At 45.7% G+C, this 20348-nt stretch overlaps 1 long non-coding RNA gene and 1 other non-coding gene across 2 annotated transcripts in view; both read left to right on the forward strand.

The window, feature by feature from the left end:
* Positions 1 to 20348, forward strand: part of LOC116906965 — an 87659-nt gene that overhangs the window by 21089 nt on the left and 46222 nt on the right. The window lies entirely within an intron of this gene.
* On the forward strand, positions 4678 to 4819 carry LOC116908380. Its single transcript, XR_004388927.1, has one exon. It is a non-coding gene; the product is annotated as a small nucleolar RNA SNORA48 (small nucleolar RNA).

Genomic DNA, 20348 nt, shown 5'->3' on the forward strand with positions numbered 1-20348 from the left:
TGCTCACCGAAAAGGCCCCTCTCAAGTATCTGGTCTCTGATTGAAACCAGAGCTGATTTGGATCCCCGTGTCTGATCTTTGATGGGCAAGAGCCGTGGGCTTACAATGGAGTCTCTTGCTGCTTTTAATGAAGTATTTGACATTTCTCCTGCTGCTTTCAGCCGAGCGGTGGGATTGTTGGATAGCTGCTCCTAGGGGAGCAGCGAATGAATGCAGGTGGGGTTTTGGTACCCACTCCTAGGTCAATACACAGCAGAACGAGGGCTTCGGCTATACCAGCATCCCTGTTCTTCCCGCCGTCATGTTCTGGGCCCCAGTGCTGTTTGCTAGGAAGGTGTTAGAATGGAGAAATTTCGGCTTGAACACCAATTACCTGAAAACCAATCCCCGTGCCCATGCTGCCCCGCTCAGGCATGCAGGGAGAGTGTCAGCTCTCAAGTGGCCTGACCACGAGGGAGCAAAGCCATGGGCAGGAGAATTCGAGGACATGGCTGTAGGCAGAAAGCGTGCTCTGGCTATCTGTTTTACATATCCTGGGAGGACAATGGAGGAGTCAGAAAGCCGCAGCTCGCGCGTCTGCGTTAGGCACTGGCTTTTTTTGTGTGTGGGTTGCAGATGCTGTTTGGTGCCTCGCTGACACAGAGCACAAGGCAGCCTCCACTCCCCGAAGCGCCATTGCGACAGCTGTCCTCGGCTTGCTCGGGCCCAGCTTTGTGTCTCTGTGGCAGTGTTCCTCGGGGTGGCCAGCTGGGTGTTCTCCCCAGACAGCCCGGCGGGGTTGGCACAGGCCCTCCGAGAACCTGCCAAAGGGAAGCTCGCCGGAGCAGAGTTGGTACCCGGCAGTTCCCTGCAGGAACTCTGAGAAGTCTCTGTCTGCACACCACAGAGGCTGCAGCTGGACGGAGAAACTCCAGAAAGGGAAGAAGAGGCGGAGGGGGTGGGGAGTTGCAGAACTCGGGACGTGTTTGTCATTTTCCGATCCGCGTGGTACATCTTGCTTACAACCCCGTCGAGAGACTGGATGAATTTGACTTTTAAATGCCTGCCTATATATCTATATGGCCTTCCCATGGCCTGGCTCTGAGAACGGCACCGGTGTGTACATAATGAACAAGAGAGTGAGCCCAGTGGCTCCGCAGAGGCAGCTCTGTCTCCGGCTTTACACGCAGGGATTTCTGAGAAGGTTCAGACTTAACGCAGCGGTGAAGACAATAAAGCAAGAGGGAACCCACCTCCGTTCTCTCCCAGAATTTGCTGAGTGAAATATCATCATTACAGTTGGTTCTTGTGGGAGAGAGAGGAGACTCATTATGGGGGAAGGCAGGTCCGGGCTGTGTCTGGGGTCCTGAGCAGGGGGAGGTCTCCAGACCATCTGCACTGTCACAAAGCCTGGAGGCAAACAAATGCATGATGGTTGGTACCGCTGCAGCCTGACTGAGACATTAGGTTTCCCCCGCTATGCTCACTATGCATGCCGTCCGCCTCTGAGTACTGTGGTTTGCGTGAGGGGTACCCCCTCAGGCCCATATGTGAAAAACGCATCTACCTTTGGGTGGCACTGCTGGGAAATGGGGTTGTTAGGTGATTGGGGTTTAGGAGGCAAACCCGTGTGGCCACTTGAGTTCTCCCGGGTGTTAAAAAAGACAGAGTCCCATGTATTCTTTGTCCCTCTGTATTCAGGGTCACAGTATGCTTCTATTTATTTATTTATTTATTTATTTATTTATTTATTTATTTATTTATTTTGTAATAGTGTTCTGCCTGTGTGCATGCCTGCAGGTCAGAAGAGGGCATCGGATCCCATTACAGATGGTTGTGAGCCACCATGTGGTTACTGGGATTTGAACTCAGGACCTCTGGAAGAGCAGTCAGTGCTCTTAACCACTGAGCCGTCTCTCCAGCCCACCACAGTATGCTTCTTATGCATGCTTCCAACCACGGCAGGCTGCCGCACTAGCTTCCTGCCACCGGAATAAATACCCACCCCAATCAACTCAGAAGGGCTTGTCTGGGCTCATGGGTTCAGGGCACAGCCACGGGCTCTGGACTGAGGCTGGGAGTTTTGACGTGGGATATGGGGAAAAGGACAGTGAGGCTTACTTACATCCTGATGGAGAGGAGGAGAGGTCGGAGAGGAGAAGGAGGAAGGAGAAGAGAGGGAAATGGTAAAGAAAGAGGAGGAAGGGTGAGATGGAGGTGGAGGGAGACCAACTAAAGTCTCTGGGTACCTTTAAAAGACACACTCTCGGATAGCCTACTTCCACCAAGTGGACTCACCCTAAGGTTCCCAGCATCCACCCACCCCCAAGTACTGCCTCTAGCTGGGGTCCAGTCTTGGACACATTAACGTTTAAAGAGTATTCTAGATCCAAACTATACTAGTTCCTGCCTGCAGCTCTCAGAGGCCAAATGACGGGGATGCTCGCTTGATCTTAGGCGTCCGTCCTCTGGTAGTATGAGCCAACGAGGGCTCTTTTTACTCCATTAGTGTTCTGTGACAGGCATTTCCCTACAGTGGCGGCAGCTGACTAACACGCCGAGTTTAGTAAGGAAAAGAGAGCTTTGTCTACCACAGTTTGAGTGGGAAAGATGTCGGTGGTCACAACATCCTCACAGAAAGTCTGATCTATAATTATTGAGCCTCCTCATCACAAAAACACTTTCATTTACTCAACCTTTATCTAGCATTGACTGTGCAAGGCGATGTGACAGACAGGAGGGGAAGCTGCAGGCAAATACATCCGAAATGGCTCACAGGGTAGGAGACACAGAAACACACAAACAATACACACAAGACAAAAGCAGGAAGCTTAATATGGTAGTCATCAGTTTCTACTTCTGAAAAGATATATTTTTAGCAGTGCTAGGGATGAAAGCCAGACCTCACGTAAGCTAGGAAAGTGCTCGACCACTGAGTGATAGCCCACAGTAAAAGAACTGGTACCTTATACGGTGTGCAGAAGCTTCATTCTATGACTGTTTTGAATTATTATTGTTGTGACTGGTGTGTGTGTGTGTGTGTGTGAGAGAGAGAGAGAGATAGAGAGAGAGAGAAAGAGAGAGAGAGAGAGGTGCCTTACTGTGTGATGTGACTGTGTGTATGTGTATATGTAATATGTCTGTATAAGTGTGATGTACCTGTATTATATGATATGTGTGTATGTATGTGATCTGCTTGTTTGTGTATATGGGGGGGCTGGGTATGTATGTGTAATGTGTTTGCTTATGTGATATACTTGTGCGTGTATGGGATGTGCCTGTGTGTGAGTATGTGTGTGATGTACCTCTGTGCATGTGTGTGTGTATGTGTGAATGTCTGTATATGTGTGTTCGATATGTATCTGTGTGTGTCCATGTGGGCACATGTGGGGATCAGAGGACAACTTGATGGGAGTTGGTTCTCTTCTTTTCCCTTTACAAGCACCTTTATGCACTGAGCCATCTAGCCAGCCCACCTTCATTGTTAAATAACATTTTTCTGTAAAAAGCAAATGTAATGGGGCTGGAGAGGTGACTCAGCAGTTAGGAGTACCAACTGCATCTCCAGAGGACCTGGGTTCAAACCCCAGCTCCCACATGGCACATGGCAGCTCACAATCACTTTAAACTCTGGTCCCAGGGAATCTGAAACCCTCCTTTGGTCTCTAGGCACCCGGCACACTGGTAGTACACAGACATATATGCAGGAGAAACAACCATACACACAAAATAAATTTTAAAAATTTAAGATAAGACAAAACACATGCCTAACAGTAGAAATGTGGGGAAAATTTATCTTAATCTTACCATGCGAAACAACCTTTATTAATGGTCATAACTGGATATCTTAGATAAATCTCAAATATAAGAAATTATGCTTGAGCTCTAAATTCTATACACACACATACATACACACATGTGCACATGCACATGCACATATGCACACACACATATATACACACATATGCACACACACATATACACACATGTGCACATGCACATATGCACACACACATATATACACCATGTGCACACGCACATATACACCATGTGCACATGCACATATGCACACACACATATACACACACATGTGCACATGCCCATATGCACACACATGCACACACACATATACACACATATGCACACGCACATATGCACACACACACATACACATAAGCGCACATGTAGGCACACCATCATAGGAAACACACACACTAGCCTAGACCAAAGCAGCACTGCCTGCCATATATCTGGCACCTTTCCCCATGGCATCATCATTCATGTGAATGTTTAAGACAGAAAGTGGGGGGTCACCCTGAATGGCTGCCCCCTCCTCTGGTATACAATCATCTCAGTTCCTTTTATTCAATCTAGAAAAACACAGCTCCACTCACCGATGTCTGTCCTCTGAAACATGTAGTGAGGCCACCTCCTCACTAGATAACTGTCAGTCATCACAATACCTGCCTTCATCCCTGCCCCATCCACCCCATATTCATATTATAGATTCTTTTTTATAAAAAAATGAAAAACCACCAGGTGTGGCAGCCCATGTCTGTAATCCCTATGCTCAGAGGCAGAGGCTAGAGATCATCACAAGTTCGAGACTAGCCTGATGTACGTGGTAAGATTTAGGCCAGCCAGAGCTACATAGCAAAATCTTGTCTCAACAACAACAGAGCAGGGGTTAGGGGGAGCTCCCCCTGGCAATGGGCAGAGACACCTTGGTGTTGGTGTTGTTCTTATATCAGTCAGGGGCAGAGCGGATGGCAGTCCTTTGTTCATCCTAGCTTGATGCCTGGCTTGGTGGCCGAAGATGGTTTACACCTAGGACTCAGAAAAATCAAATCAAATTCAGGCAGTGCAGAGCTAGAGCGGGCAGACAGACAGAGACCTGCAGACCAGACATCTGCCCTCCCACACACAGCACAGGTAGGCTATAGACACCTGCTTGCCACCATGTCATGCGGTGTGGACAGAGGATGTCATCCAGGTCCCTGCCACCTCTGTGGCTAGCCTGCAGCGTGAACTACCGTAACGTGTGGGTATGTGGTGGCCAGGGGGAGAGAAAGAGAAATGGTGGTCAAGGGGAGAGAAAGAGAAATGGAGCAGCCGAGCATGATGAAGAAAGATAGAACTGAAGACCAGAGGATGGGGAGTGCTGTGGGTGGCCAGCCCTGCTGCCTGAGGCCATGGTAAGGTCTGGGTCTATGGCTACACAGTGGCAGAGGTTGGTGTCCATGGCTTACATTACCACTAGAGAACATGGAGATGTCCCTGGTTGGGGCAGCTACTGGGGACCATGTGGATATCCAGGGGCTGTGCAGGACTGTCCCTGCCCCTCACCCCTCACTTGCTATGACACTCTAGAGAGCTGGTCTCATCTCTCACTTGCTACAGCACCCCGGAGAGCAGACCCTGTACCTCGGCCAGACAGCACAATGGAGTTGACTCCGGTAGGGGTGTAGGTGAGCCTGTGCCAGGAGGGCGAGTATGGGAGAGCTATCTGCTGTGGGTTGGTACAGGTGCAGAGGTGACCGTGCCTCTCCTACCCCTCCCCAACCTCCAGCAGTCAGGAAAGCTGACCCCAGGAGTCATGGGAGCAGGAGAGCTGACCCGGCCTTTCTGCTATGAGGTGGTGTGAGTAGAGGGGTGATGCCCTCTCCCACTTGCCCCTCGTACCTTCTGCAGTTGAAAAAGCTGGCCCTACCCCTCACCAGCTGCAGCACTCAGGAGAGAGGGACCCTACACTTTGCCTGGGCAGCACAGTAAAACTGGCCCTGGTGGAAGGGGGTACAGGCGAGTTGGTCCCAAGGGTGAGAGTGTGGGAGAGCTAGCCCAACCTCTCCCAGGCTGTAGTACTTGGGAGAGTGGGCCACACACACACACATACTGGACAGCACAGCGGAGCTGGCTCTGAAGGCATGAGTGTGGATGAGCTGGCCCAAGAGTATGAGAACAGGGGAGAGGACCTAGCCAGAGCTGTGCTCGAGAGCTTGCCATAGTGGTGCACATAAGGGAGAGCCGGTGCACTGATCACTTCAGCTACAACCCAGGCCCAGATCCAGGGCTCTGAATTAGCCCACTCCAAAATCTATATCATCTGCAGATGGTTGGGAACACATGAAAGGACCAGTCCTGCTGATCCAGAGCTGCAGGATCTCCATGACACATGGCAACAACAGGATAACTGGGAGGAGTCCCTGTGAGTCTCCAATATTGATGATGTCACAGAAGCCAGAGGGTTCAAACCCTACTAGTGACTTATTGCAATAGACATTTGCAAGTGTCGACGTTAGACAGAAGGCTACACTGTGGGCCGCACTGTAACACACTACAATTTCCACAATGAGATGTTTTCTGTTTGTTTGTTTGCTTCATCTTTTTCTTTTCGGTTTATTTTGTTTTTTTATTTTTAAGGATGCAAGGGTAATGAGCAGATATGAGGGGACAGGCAGATGAGTGGAACTGGGGTGCATGATGGGAAACTCACGAAGAATCAATACAAAGTTGAAAGAGAGAGAGAAAAGCCAACTGGAGCATGTCGCTCTTTTGCCTAAGGCCTTCAGTGGCTCCCAACTGCCTTTAGAATTAACTTTTTCTGAAAATAAGGCCAGCTCAGTTGTTTGGAAAACCTTGTGCTGGCAACAACTAAAAATTAATAGTGTTTTTAAAAATTTCATTTAAAAAGGTTAAATTACCAATTATATGATAAGGACTGCCAAATCAAAAGGTAAGGAAATTAAGGATCCAGATAGTCAGATAGTGTGTTTGGCCCCCTCATCATTTCCAGAAATGGGTCAGCCAACCACAGATTCACGAGAGAATGCAAACAAGAATCAAATCCCCAAGAGTCTCAAGGTGGGGTGTATAGTAAGATAGCCATCTTCAGCCAGGCAGTGGTGGCACAGGCCTTTAATCCCAGCTCTCTGGAGGCAGAGGCAGGCAGATCTCTTGAGTTTAAGGCCAGCCTGATCTACAGAGTGATTTCTGGCACAGCCAGAGCTACACAGAGAAACCCTGTCTTAAAAAGCAAAACAAAACAAAAAGATAGCCACCTTCTACAGAAAGCTGGGGGTGGGGTATAGGGTGAATCAAACAGCAGATGTTGGATTGCTACCTCAGGAGTTTAGAACATGTTCTTAGCCCTGTGAAGATCAGAACATCAGAAAATAATTTCTCCCCTAGAAATTGTAAGCACAAAATGGCCATCTAATTAACATATGGGATAAATTCTTGGGAACGGAAAAGGCCATTCGTTGCTGTGAATTTGGTTCACTGTGACCAAACTCTGGGAGTACATGTGGGCAAAGCTAAACCCCAATTCGTCTGCTGAGAAATTGCTTCTAGGTTTCAGAAATGTCTTGGAAATAATGTTCAAGGGCAATCAGCCAAGCACAGTTGAAAACACCAAGGTGCAAGTGAAAATTAGGAGAGAGAATTCGTTCTAAACAACAGACAGAAGAATAGAGCCACCGGCTCCATAATAATTAACAGAAACACTATGGAAGGCATGTGTTTACTCAAAGGTAAAAAAAGATTTTAGATTATTTTCATGGGGGCTTCCAAAGGCACAACCTAAGGTATTTAAGATGGAAATAAGATTTCTGGAAATGACCACTAGAGCAATAGTGGCTGAGCTGATGGGTTTAACAGGAAACAGGAATTGGTGAAGCTTACTCAGTATCTGGAGAGTTCTACCCCTGACAGAAGACATGTAAGAGAGTGAAGAAGCAGATCTGGTCTTTGTTTAATTCAAGATTTACATGGATAGGGGAACGAGGCCGAGGCAACGTATGAAGCCACAGAGGCTGAAAGTTTTCCAGGAAATGCTTAAAAGACAGTTTCAAGAGTCCTTTCAATCCAAACAAAACAAGAAGACAGAAATTGACTCATGAACTTTCAGGCCCCGCAGATGGTGGAAATCTTAAAAGCAGAGAGAAGACAAACATGTTGCCCTCAGTGAGACGTGGGCTCAGTAACAGCCAACTCTCGAAACCACTACATTGAGAATAAAATCTTAGTGCCTCACTGTGGCCCTAAGGTCCCGTGTGCTCCGTGCCTGCCTCCTTTTCCCTTCAGTTCTATTCTTCCCCATCACGTGCTCTGCGTTCACTGGGTCCCTTCTTTCCGTGACAGATCCCGCCCACTGCTCCATCTGCCCACATCCCTGTCATCTCTGTGTGACCCGTTCTTAGCAGTTCTCCAGGGATGCTTCGTCCAACCAACTCTTGTCGTTCTTTCTCATCGGATCTTTGCTCTCTCATTTGGCCTCTCCCCTGCTAGACTATACTCCCTAAGCACCAGAACCATTGCACCCAGCGTCCTGAAGAACTCACGTACAAGAACTCAGGAGAAAATTTGCGAGGAAGATATTTTTGTTCAGATACTTGCCCTTCCCTACGTATATTTCCTTACTTGGTTATGTTTTTCTTTTTACAGACATAGCAACGTTCCATCTTCTAGGTTGTGTTTTAAATTATCCATATAACAAACTATTCACCACGTGTATAAGCGTCCTTCCATAACTTCATTTCTGACGCCTTCATGGTTGTCTATTACAAGCATATCATTATTTACTCAAACCACTATGGCATGGTATTTAGATTGGGCCTCTAAATCTTGATGTAAATAATTCAACTTTCCTTATGACTTAGCAATTGTACCTGAATAAAAATGCAAAGGGGGGAGACATATATGTACATGTTAAAAATATCTACCTGATATCTCTATGTCCCTGACACTTAACTTCCAAGTACAGTCTTATCTTGTTTAATACCTATGGCAACTTCATTGCACAAAAAGTAACAATTTTATTAAAAAACTTTCTCCCTCACAAATTTTACTCTAATAAATCCAGTCTATCCGCATTAGAGTCTTTGTGTAGGGTATATGTGTGAGTACATGTGCATTGGTATGGATGTATGTAAAGGGATATCTGTGGCTGTGTATACATGTGTGTGTGTGTGGAGATCAGAGGTCAGTGTCGGGTGTCTTCCTCAATAGTTTCCATCCTACTTTGGGCAGAACCAAGTCTCTCACTGATTCAGCCAAAGCAGATGAACCATGCCCTCCTGTCTCTTCCTCCTCAGAACTGCTGTGTCTAGTGTGGAGGAACCAAACTCATGGCTGTCGTTTGTTTCTTTGGTTGACTTTTGCTTGTCAACTGATTTTTAGTATTGCTTTATATCAGTTCGTAGACAGTCACATTCTTCCAGGTGTTGTGTAATGGTATATTTATGTTATGACACATTTAACTAGTGCCCTATCATTAGTATTGTTATCTAAAATAAGCTCCTAGATATGTAACTGAATCTTTAAAAAGTAGGGTCTCATATGCCCAGGCTGACCTGTAACTTGCTGTGTAGCCAAGGAAAGCATGTACCACCACACCTGGTTTTATGTGTTGCTAGGGAACTGAGAGTAGAGCAAGCCTTTAAACCCTCAAAGCTGGCCCATACTGACCTCTTCCTCCAGAAAGGCCATGCTTTTCCAAAACAGTTCCATCAACTGGAGAGCAAGAGTTCAAATGCTGGAGACAGTAGGAGACAATCGCATTCAACCCACCACACTTGGTAAATAGCTCACCTCAGTAGTTATAGACATTCTCACCCACGACACCTAAAAGTATGGTTTTCCCCACACTCATTGCCAACGTCTCATCCCACCTCAGATGTTTGCTGTGGTGGCACAGGAAGGACAGTGTCTCTTCTCTGTCTTTTGCATGTCTTTCATTAGCAATGGGATCAGTGACCTTTCTGCTCATCCGAAAGCCATTTGGATTTCCTTTCCTGTGGACCGCACATCTTCTTCCTCAATTTCTAATGAGTGGTTGTTCCTTCTCTATTGATGTGCAGGAACTCTTTAAATACAAGCCCTCTTTCACCTACCCGCCATGCTCTGAGAGCTAAGAGTTTTCATAAATTCAATAGGAAGCCACATAGTCTAGAACTTGATGTGAATAGGGTTTTATCCATCTCACTCAGTGAGGCCTCTGGTCCATTTGCTGCAACAGTAATGAAGGTTCCAGTTATAGGACACCGCTCTAGAAGCTACTAGAGGAGTTCCACAGTATTCACAGTATGGTGTTTCTACAAGCAAAATTAAAAACCCAGTGTGGTCTCGGATTCTTTAACAACTGAAAACCATTGAGAAAATGGTTTTGCTTTCTTTTTCCATATCGCTGCTTTCCACATATTTAGAGGCAAAAAACAAACAGACAGAACCAACAAAAATAGGAAATAGGAAAAGTAAAGATTTCCTACTCCAGTGTCCAGTGTGGGTTTTGCACCAGGCAATCCTCATCCTCCTGTGTCTGCATGGGTTTCCCTGTGGAAAGTGTTGTAAAAGCATCGTGGACTCACAAAGCAGAATGGAGCCGGCAGATGCATCTCCTCACGGAAGGATTAGTCACAGCTATCACCAACTTGGGCTGTATTTCTCATGATAATGTTTTTCTGACTGTTTAGCACCTAATAAATCATATATTTATGGAAACAAACATGAAGTCATCTTCGCAAAAAGGCTTTCCTCACTCTCAGATCATAACGGATTGATTGCCCCACTCTTTCTCTCAGTGCCTTTACAGATTCCTTTGTCCTGTTTGTCACCCACCTGGAGTTCTTTTTGGCCTAAGTGACAAGAGAGGGATCCAAATGAACATTTTATCAGATGGCCGATCAGTTGTCTCGGCCACACCCATAGATCATCTATCCATACTTCGTTAATTCCAAATCTCGATTTCGTCATATACTAAGCTTTTATGCTTTGCGAATTCGTCTTTTGCACGGAGCCTGTTGCTTCATATTGTGACAGACATACCGGCGAGGTTCTGCCTCTCTATACCCCTGCGAGCAGAAGGTGGGTGGCTTGCCCTGGCCCACATCCTTGGAAAGACTCTCTGTTCATATTTGTTAAGCCTCTTTCATTTTGCAAAATAAAGTATAATTTGATAGTCCTTTACCCGGATGTATTACAATCAAGCCTGGAGTTTGTTTCTGTAAATGTTTATTTGGTTTATTGAACACTTTATTTTTCTTCTGTTATACATTAGATATTGAACGTTTTTCTCTTATATGTCTGAGGGGACACCTAAATTGTTCTCAAAGCTAAGGGCATTTTTAAAGAATCTCTTCCAGGGGAGCAGTTGATATTAGGAATATCAGAATGGGCTGCGTGAGAGGATCATTCTGAAATACCCTCTGAGAGCAGGTCTTCAGCTGGGGAGGTGGAGGGAAGCAAGTAACAATATCTTGCTTGGTCTCAATGTTTTTGTCTCCCCAGTTCACGCGTTGAAGTAGAATACCCCGTGAGATGGTATTTGAAATTAGGACTTTAGAAGTAATTAGTTCCTGAGGGTTGGGTCTTAGAAGAAAAGACACTAATGGCTGCTTCCCTCTAATCTCTCCTACATGAGACCAGAGAGGCAAGTAACCTTGACCTTGACCTTGAAGCTTGTTTTAAGCCATCTCTTTAAGCCAAATTCTTGTAGGACTACATCACGGTAGCCCTAAGTGTATGACAATATCTAACATTAGCTAAGTACCAATGGACTGGTACTATTCAAGTTTCTATTCATGCTACAATCAGAGTAATTTTATAAATTATCACCATTGCCGTTTCTGAGCTGAGGAAACTCTGGTTTGGCAGTTAAATATTGACTTTGTACACAGGTAGAGTGTTACAGAATCACAAGAAGAATCCAGCTCTCCTCTGGGCATAGTGACGCACACCTATGACTTTGGAGGCTGAAGCAAAAGGATTGCAAATTTAAGGACAACTTGGACCACATAATGAACTCAGGGTCAGCCTGAGCTACATAACAAGATATTGTATCTAAAATAAAATACAATAAACGAAAACAGAAATCAATTTTAAAGTCTCAGCCTCCTCGTGTTTCAGTATTCTTAATGTCTTTCTGTCTTGAAATTCTATTCTCCCGTGACTCCAACTAGTGGAGAAGATGTATTCATACACAAAACTGTAAGGTGTACAGTTTATAACTTCCGTGTGTCTGTCATACAGATGGACAGGTGTCCTGTGTACCCTGCCACCCCATCCCCAGCAGTGCCACTGTCCTGTTTCTGCCCCAGGTAATCAGATACCTTGACCAGGGCACCCACTGCTGCGACCTCTGCTATCTCTGCCCTCAGCTCTGGACATGTCCTTGAACCCTTCCCTTTTCTCTTCATCAAAGTGTCCCTGGCCTTAGAACTAGAAGCCACAGTTTCTGGTAATTTATTCAACTAAATTGGGCAGTTGTTAATAAATGCTAATGAATTAATACATCATCCCCACAGAAGCCAGGAAGTGGACCAGTGAAGGGAAAATCGAGTAAAGTTTTGCAACCAAATGACAAATAAAAATCTGGATTTCCAGATAGTGTGGGATCATCTTCCCCCAGAACCATCCTGAGGAAAAAGAAAGAATTGGTCCAAGGTCTAGCAAAACAGGGGAAGACGATATAAGGGACTAACTGGACCCCCAGATGCCATGGGTGCTGACTCTTCCTGACGTCAAAAACTCATGACAACCTAGTGGTGAGGGTGGTGAGGGTGGTGAAATGGAACAGCCCCTGGGAACTGGAACTCCCAAGGGGAAGGTCTCCTAAAGGCAAAGCAGAGTGTACTCAGCTTAGACCTGGAGAAACGTCTCTAGTCTCTCAGAGTCTCTGCTCCCTGCTCCAGGCTATGGAAATCGAGGACGGTTTCTTTTTAGGCTTGCATCACAACAGATGCAAATGCTCAAGCTTCAAGGCAGTTCCTGCAGTGTTGCATTAAAAACCTCAGAGAAGAAGCTGGATGTGGAATGGGAGAGCACCCTTCTGCATCCCCTTGCAAATGGCAAGGATAAATCTGATAGGCTGGAGAGATGGTTCATCCTTTCGGAGCACAGACTCCTATTGCGGAGAACCCAAGTTGGGCTCCTGGTACTCATGCTGGGCATTTTATAACAACTGCAGTTCAACTCCAGGGGCCATGACACCTTTTTCTGGACTGTGCAGACACCTGTGCTTGTGTACACACACCCATGCACATATCCTCACAATTAAAAATACAATAAACCTTTGAAAACCTAGCTCACTATTATTTTGTTGGTGGATAGGAGGTGAGCAAATGCGAGAACTTGTAATTACCACGGTAATACAATATCTTCAGAAATCATTGCTGGAGGCTACAGGGTTTCTCAATCCTAGACTTGTCCTTTGATAATACTTGTGGGAAATACAGGAGGCGAAGGCCCAAGTCCACCAGAGCCACAGAGACACTCAGTCTGGAGATGAGGCTCTGGGGTCCCCTCCCGCCAGATGCTCCGAATTGTGTCTGGCTATATCTGAAGTGATGGACTGCTCTAAAAATGGAGGATGAGAAAGGATTAATTACCCAATCGAATAAAACCTTTCTGAAGTGGAACCTCTTCCCTATGGGTCCCTCCTGTGTCCCTTTACCCTCTTGATGACCTGTCGTGTTCCGAGGCTAAAATGATTTTACCGTGAGCAGACACCCTGAGACAGGTGAGAAAAGTATCCCCTCCTCTTGTCATTGAGTGAGAAACTGAGGCCCGGGGAGGCTTGTCCTAACGTCTGTCTGTCTCCTTAAGACTCAGGATGCTGATTGGAATGGCTTTCCCCTCCCAAGCCCCAATGCATTGGATAGATGCATTAAAAGCCTCCCCGGAAGACAAACCCTGGCACCAGCAGGTAGCTTTTCATTAATAAAGCAAAAATATAAATCCTCTTGGTGATTCCAGATCAGGGCTCGCCCCCTCTCCTTCCCCACCCCCACAGGAATCCACAAACACACTTTTAAATAACAAAAGAAAATTGAGTACCCGATGCAGTTAGCAGAGGCCCCATGGGGGCTGAGGAGGCCAGAAAAGGAGTCTATTATTTTGCACCTGTCCTGCCCGATAGCTCATTGTGCAGCAGTATTTACTTAAAAAGCGGAGAAGGAAATCATTATTTGCTCTTAGTCCTGCGATTCCCGTGGCTATGCTCTTTGGAGGGAGTGTTTTATTTTATTTCTTTCTTTTTTCTTTCCCCTCCTCTTTCCCCATGCTTGAGTTGCAAGAGGTAAAAAGCAGCAATGTCTGGTGCATAGGATATGGAGAATGAGCGCCGGAGCCAGGATGGATCCTAGCAGATGTCTGCACTGCCTCCTTTCATGTCTGGACAGCTATGAAAGGAAATGAGCTCAAAGGGAGAGTTCCTCTTTCTCGCCATGTCCAAAAGCTGTGTGTGCACTGCACACGCCCACCGTCTATGCACACATGCATCGAGTACACACACACACATAGCCAGACACATGTGTGTGCATATAGACAGCATGTTATCTCAGCGTATCTTCGTTGTGCTATGTAATGAAACATGCATGAATATCTTCCACCTCCCTCCTCAAAACCAGAAGAGTTAATGAATGCCAGGGAATAGAGGGGAGGAAGAAAAAAAAGCCTGCAACCTGGGAGAAAATAAGAACAGAGAAAGAATCCGCCCTCTTTTAAATGCTCTAAGTATCTTCTGGTTACAAATGCCTTTCCCTCTAAATGGCTGTGTTTGCTCCACTAGATTGGCAGCAATCAGCTTTACAAGTGTTGGGGAAAGATTTACTTGAATAGATGAAAGAAAATTATTCCCTCTTAAATGCCGGCGTCCACCACAGATGATGTAGCATTCGCCTGCTTGGCAGAAGGACTGTGCATTTGGAAGAAGCTTGTTTTCTTAGAAATTATGGTCATTGGGCCAGAAGGACAATGTCATGACTTGGCTGATTGTGACCGTTGGAAGTTATAAGGTGTTAAGGACGGTACTTTCAAAGTGGCAAACTTTGAAAGCTTTTTTTGGTAAGCCCCAAGAGCGGTGGACAGAGGGATATGTGGTGTCACGGAAGATGCTCTCTGTGTTCCAGGAGAAAGTCCATACTAAAAGGGTCTACACCACCATCTTATCCCAACCCTGTAGCCCTTACCCCCAAAAGGAGAAAAAATTAGTTTATCTATGTCACATTGTTGTAACAGGTGTACTTTGACTGTCCAGCCCAACCTTCATCAACGAGCACTTGGTATTCCATTAATAAATCCATCTGCTGCCAAGTCTGACAGCCTCAGTTCAATCCCTAGGACTGACATCATGGAAGGAGAACATTGACTCCAGAGTTGCCTTTTAACTTCTATGGGCACACTACTGTACATGTATGCCCACACACATACACACAATAAATAGATAATAGATAGATGATAGATAGATAGATAGATAGATAGATAGATAGATAGATAGATAGATAGATAGATAGATAGATACATAGATACATAGATACATAGATGGATGGATGGATGGATGGATGGACGGACGGACGGACAGGCAGGCAGACAGATAAATGTAAAAGAAAGAATGAGAAGCAGCAATGTAGGGGGCCAGGCTTCAGTCTGGATAGCACACTTTGTAGAGACGATAACATTGCAGCATGAACTGAGGCCTGTGAGGGAGTGAGCCATGCATGAATTACATTTCGGGAAGAGGTAACAGTGAGTGCAAGACTGCAAGGAGGAGTTATCCTCGATGTGTTTGAAAGAATAGCAAAATAGAAGTACAGATGGAGAAGAATAAGCAGGAGTTGATGTCACAAAGATAATGGAGGTAAAAGGGGAGATCCCATCCAGCCCAGCCTGTCCCTGTCAGCCACAGTAAGAAACGATGGCTTGAAATAAGGGCAGGAAGAAGATGGAAGATTGAAAGTTGCCTTGAAGTAGCAAGGAAGGAGAAGAACTGAGACAACAGAGAGTGAACTCTGTTCCGAAGAGAGAAAGACCGGAAATCACATGGAGAAGATGGACAGATGGGAAGTGTGGAGAAACAGAAGGACAAAGGCTGAGGAAGGAGGAGGCAGCATTCATCTCCAGCCGTGAGAAGAAAGCCAGAAGCTTCATGGAAAACCAGCCCACCCTGGTGAAAATGGAAGGGCTCTACACACAGGATAAGCCCACAGTTCTAGCCTCAGATCCAGCCAGGTTTCCTTTCCTTACCCCCAAGCACGCTTGGGAAGATACCAGCTGCCTAAAGCATCAGCTTCCCTAGGGAGAGCTGCCTGGTCCATGGTCTGCAAGGCTAAGTAAGTGTGGCCACAAGATGCCCCTGGTGCTCAAAGGAGGCAAGGCTCTAAAAGGAAGACGGCAGGGTTGAGCATCTGTACTTGACTACTCTAAGGTCGGCACAGCCTACTGTGGGAAAGACGGGCCACACCCCTCCCACAGGCTGGAAAGAGTCCACGCCTGGAGAGTTCGTCCTTCACCTTCTTAGACTACTTCCTCCTTTCCTTTTTCTATTGTACCTTGGCTAGTGTTTTACTTAAAATAAATTCTTTTGTGACTTTAACTTTTCATCCTTCTGCTTACGTGAGTCCAACTTCGTCTGACGTTTCCCTCACTGTGTTGCCAAGTTTCTTCCTCTCTCCCTTTTCTCCTGCCTCTGTTCATGTCACCCTCACCCATCACACCTTCCCTTCCTCTGTCTAGCCATACTTTTACTTTCTTTTTCTCCTTTCCATGACCCTATCCATTATTTAATTCATTTGCTCGTTAAAAAAAAAAGTACCCTGAATAATTTTAACTTTATAATACACTCCAATTATTTTTGCCATTTTCTATTCCGTGGCCACCGGTTGTCTAGAAATCATTTTAATGTATTATAAGCATATTTCTATATCTTGTTGTTGCCCAGTGGTTTTTCTCCCTGAGTGGTACTGAAGGTTGAGCCCTCCAAAGGAGGATGCCCACTGAACAAATAGTTAAACAAAACTGCAAGGGACAACCAAACAGACCAGTAACCAGCTATAACAGAAACACAAGAATAGAAGGAAAGCAACATGGCACCCCCAAAAGACTATGTAACCCCTTAACTAAAGACTCCAGGGACATTCAAATGATTGAAGCCGGGGACGCTGGGGCAGGGGGGATTGAAGTTATTAAAAAAATTAACCAGTGAAGCAAAGTGGAAGCAAAGAAGGAGATGAGTGATTAGAGCGAGCTCCGGACCCCTGTGGAAGAGAAAGTCAACAGCAGCGTGGATGAACTTCAGCACGGAGACTAAGATCTGGACAAAGCCACGCAACACTGTGCTGGCCATGAAACCCTCAGTCAAATAAGAAGCACCATCACACACAGCACCAAGAAGGGTCTGGAGAGATGGCCCTGGCGGTTAACAAAGCACCAGTGAAGGGCAGCACACAACTACCTGTATCTCCAGCTGCAGGGGATCTGTCGCCTCCTTCTGGCCTCCATGGGCACCCGCACTCACATCCACATACACACAGACACATGATTTAAATTAAAAATCTCCCAAATCACCCAGAAGCCTATAGTCAGCCAGGAAAGAGAGTATCAGCGATGGAAGAGAAGCCTAAGGCAATACATGCAGACATCAGTGGAGGAAAGGAAATAATCACGACCATAAGCTGAAAGAGTGGTGACGTCTGCTGAGGAGACCTAAGTATCTGTGGGGACAAAGGAGGAACTGAGACAAGAGGCTAAAGACGTAGGAAAATTCAATGAAATTATAGAGGAAATTTACCAAATCTGGGGGAAGAAATGCATATGCAAGCACAAAAGGTTTTTAGAACCCCAAATAGACATGACCAGAGAATAACCCTATCACAACACACTGCAGTCAAAATTCCAAGAGTACAAAACAAAGAAACTGCATTAAAAGAATCAAAAGAGAATGCCAACTCCCTTACAAAGGCAAGCGCATCACAATAGCATCAGACATCTCAGCAGAAACCCTTAACGCTAAGAAAGCAAAGAGCGCTGTATTCCAAGCCGTAGAAGTAAGTAACTGCCAACAAGAATTACTACATTCAGAAAAGCTATCTTTACAAAATGGAAATAAAGGCATTTCGAGCAATTCATGACCACCTAGCTAGTGCTGAAGAAAACATTCTTGAGTAACCATGCGGTCATTGATGGGAGGAGTCAGGGAGTAGCCAAAGGAAGAGGAAACCACAGTTGACCAGAACCTTTGGGATACAGCAAAGGTGGATTGAAGAGGAAGATACAGGCATGAGAGCTTACAGGAAATGGAGGCCAAATGAACCATACATAGAAACCATCAAAGTCTTAAACAAAACAGACAGTCCCCTAGCCAAAACCAACCCAAAGAGAGAGAAGACCCAAATTAACACAACTGGATATGAAAAGGTATCAGTAGCCACAGATCCCTATGAAATACAGAGAATCCGAAGAGAACGCTTTGAAAATTATATTTAAAAAAAAAAAAAAACCAGAAAGTCCAGAAGAAATGGCTCGATTCCTAGATACATACAACCTACAAAAATTAAATCGAGAAGAGGCAAAGAACTTAAATAGATGCATAACAAGCAAGGAAATTGGAACAGCAATAAAAAGTCTCCTGCAAGGAGAAACCTGGAACCAGACAGATTGACGGATACATTCTTACTCTAGCTAAATGCTACCACCAATGCGCCTCAAACTGCCTAAAGTAGAAAGAGGAAGAACTATTGAACTAACCCGTGGTGCCAGCATTCCTTCGATGCCAACCCCTGTAAGGACACAGCCACCGTCTGACAACCAGGAAGGTGAAGCATCTCAGTGGAGTTTGCCCAAGCGGAATTCAAGAGCACACGGGTCATTTTAAGGATTCAGGGGATGCTTGACATAAGAATCTCAATAATTAAAAGATATTCAATTAAGTGTACCAAGTACAGGTAAGAACGGAAACCACAAGGCCATCCACCTCCACAGACAAAAGAAAGGTCTTTCAGGAAGTTCACACCCTGTCATGAGAAAGCGCTGAAGGCTACGAATGCAGAGAAAATAGCCACTCGGAAGCTGTGGGACCTCACACTGGATTTTACAGTTTTAGGCACTTCTCCATCACCCAAAAGCAAAAACTCTTTGACAGTCAGAACTAGAAACACAATTAGCTTTGTGTTCCTTACCTACACCCAGGCCTTCCTCACCCCTGACCACCACGCTTTAATAGTCTCTACTTTTTAACTATAGAAATTCCTTGACACGTATAGACTTCGGGTCTGGCCAACTTCTGTATGCGATGTTTTTTGTTAGCAAGTTCTTCATAATTAAGTTTTAATTGGAAAAAGACCTAAGAATAGGGGAACTGCCAAGGCATCCCTGTAAAAGCTAACCTGTAACTGACACTATACTGTAATGAGGAAAAACTAAAAGCATTTCTCTAGCACCAGGAGCAACGCAGGGTATTCCAAGTCCCCGCTCTTATTTAACGCAGCGTTAGAGCTCTAAGGCAAGAGAACGAGATAAAAGGGGTACAGACAGAAAAGGGGGAAAAGTGAAGTCATCTCCATCCGCACCAGAAGTGCTTAGATCCGAACCCATTATTTGGTGTGCTAACTAAAACCAACAAACGTTAAATAAATAGATAAACAACTGAGTGAACCAAGAAAAGCAGTTAGGAATAGCAAGGCAAAGGCAGCAGCCTTCTCTCTGATTGAGATGCGAGCCCGGTGAGAGCTCACACAGAGGTTCAGCCTCCGGTTTACATTGCAGATGTTTGTTGGGGGGAGGCGGCAGAAGAGGAGGTTATAGCAATATAAGGTATATTAGGTAAGGTCTATTAGGTAAGAGGTAAGGGATGTTACTGGTTTGAACTCAGAATATGGTAGGGAATACAGTGGGGAAAAAAACCCCAACCTTCGTAAGGAGTTAAAATCTGAGACATACAAGTGAGGAAGTGTTGACTTAGTGTATTAGTTGATTATTTAATCGGTTATCACCAGAGCCAAAGGCTTGCGTTCAGGAGAGGGGAGATAAAAAGTCAGGTCAGACTGAATGTCCTGTTTTCGACAACAAGGAAGTCTAACCAGGGAATGTGGCAAGTGTGGGGTGCACAGAGCACGATACACAAGCGGAGGGGCAAGCCTGGGGCAATATCCTCTCTCCTCGGACAAACTAGCTGCTGCACAGTAGTCTCCACAGTCAGGATTAGCCCACGCCGTTCTCCCCCACACCGCCCTCTAAATGCGTTGCTAGGTGGCAGCGAAGTGGACGCTTTCTCCAACACGGCCAATTACTTGCCTTACGTGGAGTGGCTCTGCCATTCTCTAAGACCCACCCCACTGTCTTGCCTGCATCCTCTTCTTATTCCGCACTTGCTTGAAAGGTTTAAAAGCCTCTCATTTTCTCCGTTCTGTAACCACCGCTGGTCAGCGTGCCCTGGGGGACACTGCCTCTCTGACTGACTAGGCATTCCATGGTCTTCTTCACCCCAACCTGTTCTCTACAGATTTGCCCAGACTAAATCACAGTGCGGACTGTGTGAGCCCTTCAGGTTCTGTGGCAGGACATCAAGCCTCCCTTCCCAGCTTCCTTCTGCCATCCGGTGC

Source organism: Rattus rattus, chromosome 8 (assembly GCF_011064425.1).
Source record: "Rattus rattus isolate New Zealand chromosome 8, Rrattus_CSIRO_v1, whole genome shotgun sequence".
NCBI classification, from domain to species: domain Eukaryota; kingdom Metazoa; phylum Chordata; class Mammalia; order Rodentia; family Muridae; genus Rattus; species Rattus rattus.